The sequence below is a fragment of the Budorcas taxicolor genome, chromosome X, assembly GCF_023091745.1.
Source record: "Budorcas taxicolor isolate Tak-1 chromosome X, Takin1.1, whole genome shotgun sequence".
NCBI lineage: Eukaryota > Metazoa > Chordata > Mammalia > Artiodactyla > Bovidae > Budorcas > Budorcas taxicolor.
In genome coordinates, this window is record NC_068935.1 from 103383413 (window position 1) to 103392189 (window position 8777).

The 8777-nt window shown below is 44.5% G+C and overlaps 1 pseudogene; it reads left to right on the top strand.

The window, feature by feature from the left end:
• Positions 1–8225: 8225 nt before the first annotated feature.
• On the top strand, positions 8226–8570 carry LOC128070509 (60S acidic ribosomal protein P1-like; annotated as a pseudogene).
• The last annotated feature ends 207 nt before the right edge of the window (positions 8571–8777 follow it).

Consider the following 8777-nt stretch of genomic DNA (forward strand, 5'->3'; position numbering starts at 1 on the left):
GGAAAACAGCTGATGGCCTTGAAACACGGATGTGGTTTCAATATGCATGCATAGGAGTTATTTCAGATAGCAAAAACTAAACTATGACAGGAAGAAAGCCCATCAGGTTACCATTAACTGTTTAGTTTAAGTTCAAAACATCAACTCTAAAATCACTGACTTGAAAAAATAAATATCAATAAGAATTGAATCATTTTTAAAAATTCATTTTTAAGCATGATGGAATCATTTCTCTTCATATCAACTAAAATTTCATTCTTTGTGCATCTTACTACATATTGTAGAACAGGTTGTAGACAACAGTCCTAAAAAAATTTGTCTAAACTTTATTTAGGGGCATAATCAGCTAAAAGTAGAGCACAACTCTTGCAATTTCATCCAGCCTGAAAAACGGGGAGAGGAGTGAATTTTTCTGTTCTTGAAAGAGTTCTAGGACATTCTTATTTCTTTTAATTTGAAGTAGACCAAAAGTATTATAAATAGACTGGAACATAATATAAATCCTGCCTATTCCTCCCCACCCAGGAAACCTCAAAATCTCACAATCTTTCATACTCTGTCTTGAGAAATAATGTCCTTTTTTTGAGCCAAGGGTGAATAGCTTATCCTTTAAATCTAAGACCCCTTTTCATCTGAGGTCTCAAAGGGACATTGCTGCTGCTTATAGCCTTGAAATTCAGCAGGATAAATGCTGTAGGAAGGCTCCTCCTTGTATCATAGATTGAGAGATGGAAACCTGGGGGAGGGCATATGTACTCAAGGTCACATTCTGAGTCCTCAGCAGTTCTGCTTTGTGAACACAGCCCTTCTGATTCAATCTTTAGCATTCAGTAAACAACCGGTGATGTGCAGTTAACTTTTTCCACTGAAGCATTTCAAGATGGATATGTGTGCCCAGGATAACATTTGAAGTAATGACCCATGTGTTAGCTTAAAAGAAACCTCCTCCCCCATTCTCGGCACACCTCTCCTCCCAAGCCAAATCGCCCAGACTCCAGCCATCTACTGCCCTGAGGGGAAGACTCTTGGAAAAGAACCAGAAAACAAAAATGTCAAATTCCTGCTTCTTGAGTTCCAAAAGGAGAGGGCCAGATAGAAGACTTGAAGAAACACATAATACAGTTTGCTTCTCTAACTCTGTTCTGAGTGATCCCAGAGAGACCATGGTGAGATGGTCTGGTCCCTGTAAATCAGCCATCAGGGAGCCCTGTGGAGCCCTGCTCAATGAAAATTAAGGATTTTTTTTTTCCAAAAGATACAATATGCAGAATGGAAAAGTGGGTGTGAGCTGAACCCTGTGTAAATAACCTGAGATTTTACATACCATTTGAAGAGGGAAAGGGGAAAAAAGCTTCTTTTCATACGGTTCAGCTCCAAGCTAGCAGGACCCAGTTGACAGAGCACCTTGGAAAAGGAAATCTGAATAAAGTATGGATTCTAGTCAATAATAACGTATTAATATCACTATTGGTTCATTAACAATGACAAATTGCCCTACTAATGTAAGCTGTTGATAATAAGGAAAACTGAGTGTGAGGTATATGTAATATCTTCTCAGTTCTTCTCAATCTAAAGTGTTCTGAAAAATAAAGCAAATTTTTAAAACCCATAAAGTGAAAATACAAGTCCCCAAATGGGAAAAGATCAATTATATCCAGAAAGTGGAAATTGCTCCTACAAATCAGTAAGATAGAGACAACCTGATGGAAAAATGGGCAACTGACTTGAATAGATACTTTACAGAAGAAAAAAAACAAAAGACCAGCCACTATATAAAAACATGCTCAACTGCGTTAATAGTTCAGTTCAGTTCAGTTCAGTTGCTCAGTCGTGTCCGACTCCTTGCGACCCCATGAATTGCAGCACGCCAGGCCTCCCTGTCCATCACCAACTCCTGGAGTTCACTCAGACCCACGTCCATCGAGTCAGTGATGCCATCCAGCCATCTCATCCTCTGTCGTCCCCTTCTCCTCCTGCCCCCAATCCCTCCCAGCATCAGTCTTTTCCAATGAGTCAACTCTTCGCATGAGGTGCCCAAAGTACTGGCGTTTCAGCTTTAGCATCATTCCTTCCAAAGAAATCCCAGGGCTGATCTCCTTGCAGTCCAAGGGACTTCAAGAGTCTTCTCCAACACCACAGTTCAAAAGCATCAATTCTTCGGCGCTCAGCCTTCTTCACAAGTCCAACTCTCACATCCATACATGACCACAGGAAAAACCATAGCCTCGACTAGACGGACCTTAGTTGGCAAAGTAATGTCTCTGCTTTTGAATATGCTATCTAGGTTGGTCATAACTTTTCTTCCAAGGAGTAAGCGTCTTTTAATTTCATGGCTGCAATCACCATCTGCAGTGCATTAACAGAGAAATGCAAATTTGAAACCACGAGATACCAACACACCACTTGACTGGCAAAAGTTTAGAAGTCTGACCATGCCAAGTGTAGGCAAGGATGTGAATCAACTGAAACTCTCATAACATGAGGGTGGAAGTATAAACTGGAACAACAGTTTTTGAAAACATTGCCTTGTTTATTAAAGCTGAAGAAATACCAGACTTATGACCCAGCAGTTCCATTCCTTAGAATAAATACTACAGGACATATTAATAATAAATTATGGTATATTGATTAAATAAATTGTGGTATATATTTCATACAATGGGATACTATATCATAATGAAACTGAATAAATATAACTAACATTATGTATTATATATCACATTTATACTATATAAAAATAAGAAATGAACGGTTTGACTCCATTTATACAAAGTTCAAAATCAGGCAAAAAGAAAGTATACTATATGGATGCAGCATAGATGGTCAAAGTATAAAGAAAAGCAAGGAAATGATTGCCATAAAAATGCCATACAAGTTACCTACAGGGTGGTAGAGAGGGGGATATGTCTAGAAAGGACATGCAGGACTTTCCTGGCAATCCAGCAGTAAAGACTCTGCGCTTCCCATGCAGGGGGTGTGGGTTTGATCCCTCATTGGGAAGCTAAGGTCCCATATGCTGTGTAGTGTGGCCAAGAAATTTAAAAAAACATATTTTAAAGGGACATGCAGAAGGATTGGGGCAGGTTGGTCATTTCATGATGACCTAGGTGGATATTGTTACACTAGTGTTCGCTTCATTATTATCGATATTTTGAACACTGATGTTGTATGTTTGTGTCATATTTGACAATAAAAAAAGTTTTAAAAATCTAGCTTGCTTCTTGGAATCTTGAGGAGCTGTATCTCCCTTTGACTTGGTAGGAATTATTTGTATTCGATTTCAGCTTATGTTTGGAGATTCTTGTGTTTACAAAACACGTCTTCAGTGAGGGTGGAAGTTTCCAAAGAAAGGCCAGAGTTGTGGTTGGCATGTTTACGGCTGTCTTAACAAGAGATCTTAGAGATGGTATTTACTATGGGAATTCACTACAGGGCAAAATCCAGGCTTCAGCTTCCCAGTCTGAGAACCCCAGTTTTGTCAGTGTCCCAGAGGGAATCTGACTCCATGACATTGACCCAACCAATAAAGTTGTAGGTTCTTAATGGTGCAAATACCATTTTGACATATATAAGTACGTGGTAGTCTGCATATTCATGACAACCTGGTCAGCGTATTCTCTCCAAAAATGCAAGTGACATAGGAATCCTAGTTACCCAAAATCAACTTGGTGAGTATGCAACCACAGCAAATATTTAACGCATGAGGTTCTATGTACCCATCTCCATAGACAGAACACACCTGCTGGGAAAACTGGATGTTTGTACTCAGATTGACAGGGTACTATAATAAGCCCCGTTTGGGGGATGACTGTACAGACCACACCTCTCCATTCGTGAGAACTTCCCACTCCCTTCCATGGTTTCCGCCGTATTTGTTTTCCTGATTAAACTCTGAGACAGAGTGCAATCTTATTTCCAAGTTTCATCTCATTGAGCCACTGGTTACTGACTTCCGTGGCTTTGCATTAGTTCTCTCCACCCGCCCCCCACCCCAACACACACCGCCATGAAAAACCTAATCAAAAGCACCATGTGGGGACTTCCCTGGTAGCGCAGTGGATAAGAATCTGTCTGCCAAGGCAGGGGACACAGGTTCAATCCTTGGTCTGGGAAGATTTCACATGCCACAGAGAAACCAAGCCTGTGCGCCACAACTCTAGAGCCCAGGAGCTGCAACTACTGAGGCTGTGCCCCACAACAAAGAGTAACCCCCACTCTCCATAACTAGAGAAAGTCTGCACAAAGCAACAAAGACCCAGTGGAGCAAAAAAATGCACCATGTCCTCTGAATCTATGATGACAGAAACCATAATGTTCCTTATCTGAGGGTGAGGGAGGTAGACTGAGAAGGGGCACAAGGGAACTTTCTGGGGTGATGGAAATGTTCTGTATGTTGATCTGGACAGTGGTTACATGGGAGATATGCATAGATGAGAATACCACAAGCTGTTCACTTCAGACTCGTGCATTTTATGGTATGTAAATTACACCTACAGTATTTTAAGAGTATTCTCAGATTGCACCTAGTGGATGAGCATATTTAAAATAAATAGAAATTGCTTAATTTGTTCATTCACTCGTTCATTCATATATCCAGCGTTGGATGTTTGCAGTGTGCTCCATGAACTTGGAGCTGAACCCTGTGTAAATAACCTGAGACTTCACATCCCATTTGAAGGGGGAAAGGGGAAAAAGCTTCTTTTCATATGGCTCAGCTCCAACATAGCAGGATCTAGTTGACGGAGCACTTTGGAAACACTCAACATTGGATATATGAGAACTTGCTGGTGGTACAGTGGATAGGAATCCAACACAGGGGAGATGGGTTCAATCCCTGGTCTGGGAAGATTCCACATGCTACAGAGCAACTAAGCCCAACTAAGCTCCGGAGTGCCACAAGCACGGAGTCTGTGTGCTGCAATGTTGAAGCCTGGGTGCCTAGAGCCCCTGCTCTGCAACAAGAGAAGCCACTGCAATGAGAAGCCTGCGCACAGCAAGGAAGAGCAGCCCTGTCTCACCTCAACTATAGAAGGCCCTCATGTAGCAACGAAGACCCAGTACAACCAATAAATAAATAGTTAAAAATTGGATATATGAATGAATGAATGGGTGAACAGCTTAACAAATGATGCCTTCTATTCACACACAAAGTATTGGAGAGAATCTTCTGCTAGTGAAGTGATCACAGCAAGTTCAATTTCCAGATAATCACATAGGTGAGGCCACACTTGGGCCACAACTGTTTTCAAGACAGTTTCTGAAGCTGACAGGAGCTGGCTGGAATGCTGGGTCACCTGATAAGGCCCCTGGTCCTCTATATCCCCCACTGATTCCCTTTCTATCTTTTCTGCCATCCTCATTCTGCTTTGGACCCATAGATTACCGCTCACTCTTTCTCTTCACCATACCCTGGTTCCCTTGCCTCTCAGGCCTTCTCTTGGAACTACTGGGCAAAACCCAGATCCCAGAATCATGTGACTGCCTGCCTTCTCTTCCTATAATGGGTTGCTGATTGCAGCTGTGGAACTTTCCCTACCCTGGGGACTGGCACTCAGCTGGGCCCCCAAACCTACCTGATCATCCTTTCTCCAGACCTAGTCACTGCCTCGTCTCTCCCTCCCCAGCCCCTACAACTATTGAAAGTGAAAGTGAAGTCGCTCAGTCGTGTCCGACTCTTTGCGACCCGTGGACTGTAGCCCACCAGGCTCCTCCATCCATGGGAAGCTTCTAGCAAGTCTTCAAGCCCCCACCCTTTGGGAGACCACACTCCTAGCTACAGGGCTTCCCTGGTGGCTCAGATGGTGAAGAATCTGCCTGCCATATGGGAAGACCTGGGTTTGATCCCTGGGTAGGGAAGATCCCCTCAGTGGGGAAGAGCCTCTGGAGAAGGGCATGGCAACCCACTCCAGTATTCTTGCCTGGAGAATTCCATGGACAGAGAAGACTGGTGGACTACAGTCCATGGGGTCACAAAGAGTTGGACGTGACTGGGCAACTAACACTTTCACTCCTACCTAGTTCCAGCCTGCTGTTGGGCATCCATCCTGCTGCCCATAAGGGGAAAGAGTCTAGACTCAGGAGTGTGCATTGGTCATTACTGATCAATTACCAGCATCAGGAAAAGCAGCTGTGCTCTCTCTTCTTCCATCACCTCTGGCAGCTACTTCCCCTTCCTTATGAATGCAGTGAGTTATGAATGAAAAATCTCTAGTCTCCAGATACCTTCCTTCAACCTCAGAGGGTGACAGCAGGAACCCTGCACAAGCAGCCTGCAGGAGTGCCTTGCACTGACCTGCTCTGGGTCGTTAGTGATAGCCCAGAGGGGAACATGGGAGCCTGGCTTTGCACTGTCATTGCCCTCAGGCATGCACCACCCCACTCCCACCCACATCTTGAGTGTCCTGAGTTCCAGTGCACGCTGGGCGGGGTTCCCAGGGCTGAGGAGAGGAGGGCAGATTGGACTCACCCTCATGTTTCTAACTCACCTGGTGTTCAGACTCCTGGTCTGGCCTTCGCTCCCTCTTTTGTTCACTGTTGGACTGTCTCTTGGGGCCCCATTCCGCCTTCCAGTTACAGAAGGTTGGTTTGCTTGTTTGAGGACATTTTAAATTTGAGAACAGGATTTCCCTGGTGGTCCAGTGGTTAAGAATTCACCTGCCAATGGAGGGGACACGAGTCCAATCCCTGGTCCAGCAAGATTCCACATGCTGCGGGGCAACTAAGCCTGTGAGCTACAACTACTAAAGCCTGTGCTCTGTAGAGACCATGCTTCGCAACAAGAGAAGCCACCAGAATGAGAAGCCTGTGCACCGCAACTACAGAAGTAGCTCCCACTTGCCACAACTAGAGAAAGCCTGAGCGCAGCCACAAAGACCCAGCACAGCCAAAGATAATTTATTTTAAAACTTGACAATAGTTTGAGGTGTCCTGAAAAGTAGCAAAGACAGAGGTTTCCCACATACCGCATACCCAGTTTCCCCTGTTGTTAACCTCTTATGTTACTTTGGTGTATATTTGTCACAACTAATGAGCCAACATTAACACATTATGATGACCCAAAGTCCAATCCAACTGGAGTTTTGAGTCATTTCCTTCCAACCTCTCCTCCTGAATTTACCTGAGGACCTGCCCCCACACCACTCCTGTGCAGCCGCAGTGCTCTCTCCCTCAACCAGCCACTGAGCCTGGAACCGGAAGCCCCAGTGACCTGTAGTTCTGACCTGTACTTGTATCTGGAGCTATCACAGTGTCTCTCCTGCAACCTTCCCTCTGGACTCATGTTAAATTTATTTGTACCAAGTTTTATCAAACTGGAATGCTTCCATACATATGGGGCTTGATTAGAAGCAATTTACTTGCAAGTGATTGTAACAAAAACAGAGGGTCTCTATTGGCAGGATCTAAGGATGAGTGACTGAGTTTAATACGTAATCCCTGGTGGCTTCCCTGATAGCTCAATGCAGGAGACCCCAGTTCAATTCCTGGGTCGGGAAAATCCCCTGGAGAAGGGATAGGCTACCCACTCCAGTATTATTGGGCTTCCCTTGTAGCTCAGTTGGTAAAGAATCTGCCTGCAATGCAGGAGACCCCGGTTTGATTCCTGGGTTGAGAAGATCCCCTGGAGATGGGAAAGGCTACCCACTCCAGTATCCTGGCCTAGAGAATTCCATGGAGTATACAGTCTGTGGAGTCACAAAGAGTTGGATAAGACTAAGCGACTTTCACTTTCACTGGTGCATTAGTGGTAAAGAATCCACCTGCCAATACAGGGCGGGTTTAATCCCTTGGTTGGGAGGAGGGCAGGGCAACCCACTCCAGTTTCCTTGCCTGGAGAATCCCCATTTACAGAGGAGCCTGGCGGGCTGCAGTCCATTGGGTCGCAAAAGAGTTGGACATGAGTGAGTGACTAAACAAACCCAAAAAATAGGGTCTATAACAACAGTGTTGGATAGAGAGAGAGCTCCTGTTATCCGACTGCCTGTGTGACGTTAGATGAGTGACTTTTCTGTTTAGGGCCCAGTTTCCCCATCTGTAAATATGGATAATCGTGATGTTCACCTCATAGATCATGCGAGGATTAAAGTTAATACACAGAGCCCTTTCCTCAGCAGCCGCTAAAGTACGCAGTCATAAGGAAGCTAAGGCCCGGTTGGGGTAAGACCTTCACTTTATCTGGGCGACTAGCACCGTGCCCAATAGCCCCCACCTAGCACTCGCCCTGAATCATGGCCTCCTTCTCAGAGCTTGCTTGCATCTACTCAGCCCTCATCCTGCACAATGATGAGGTGACAGTCACAGAGTGTAAGAACAATGCCCTCATTAAAGCAGCTGGTGTAAACATCAAACCTTTCTGACCAGGCTTGTTTGCAGAGGTTTTGGCCAATGTCAACGATGGGAGCCTCGTCTGCAGCATGGGGGCTGGTGGACTTGTCCCAGCAGCTGGTGCTGAACCCGCAGGAGGTCCTGTCCCCTCCACCACTGCTGCCCCAGCTAAAGAGAAGAAAGTAGAAGCAAAAAAAGAAGAATCTGAAGAGTTTGATGATGACATGGGCTTTGGTCTTTTTGACTAAACTGCTTTAGTAACAGGTTTAAAATAAAAAGCTGAGCTCTTTAAAAATAAATAAAAAATAAAGTTATCACACATAGAGCACCTAGAACACTGCTTGACATGTGAGTGGTCAGTCACCCTTAGTCATAATAATAAAGGTGATGGTAATGATGGTTATAAGCGTGTCTCAAGGAAGAACGAAGGAAGAGCATCAGGAACAAGACAAATA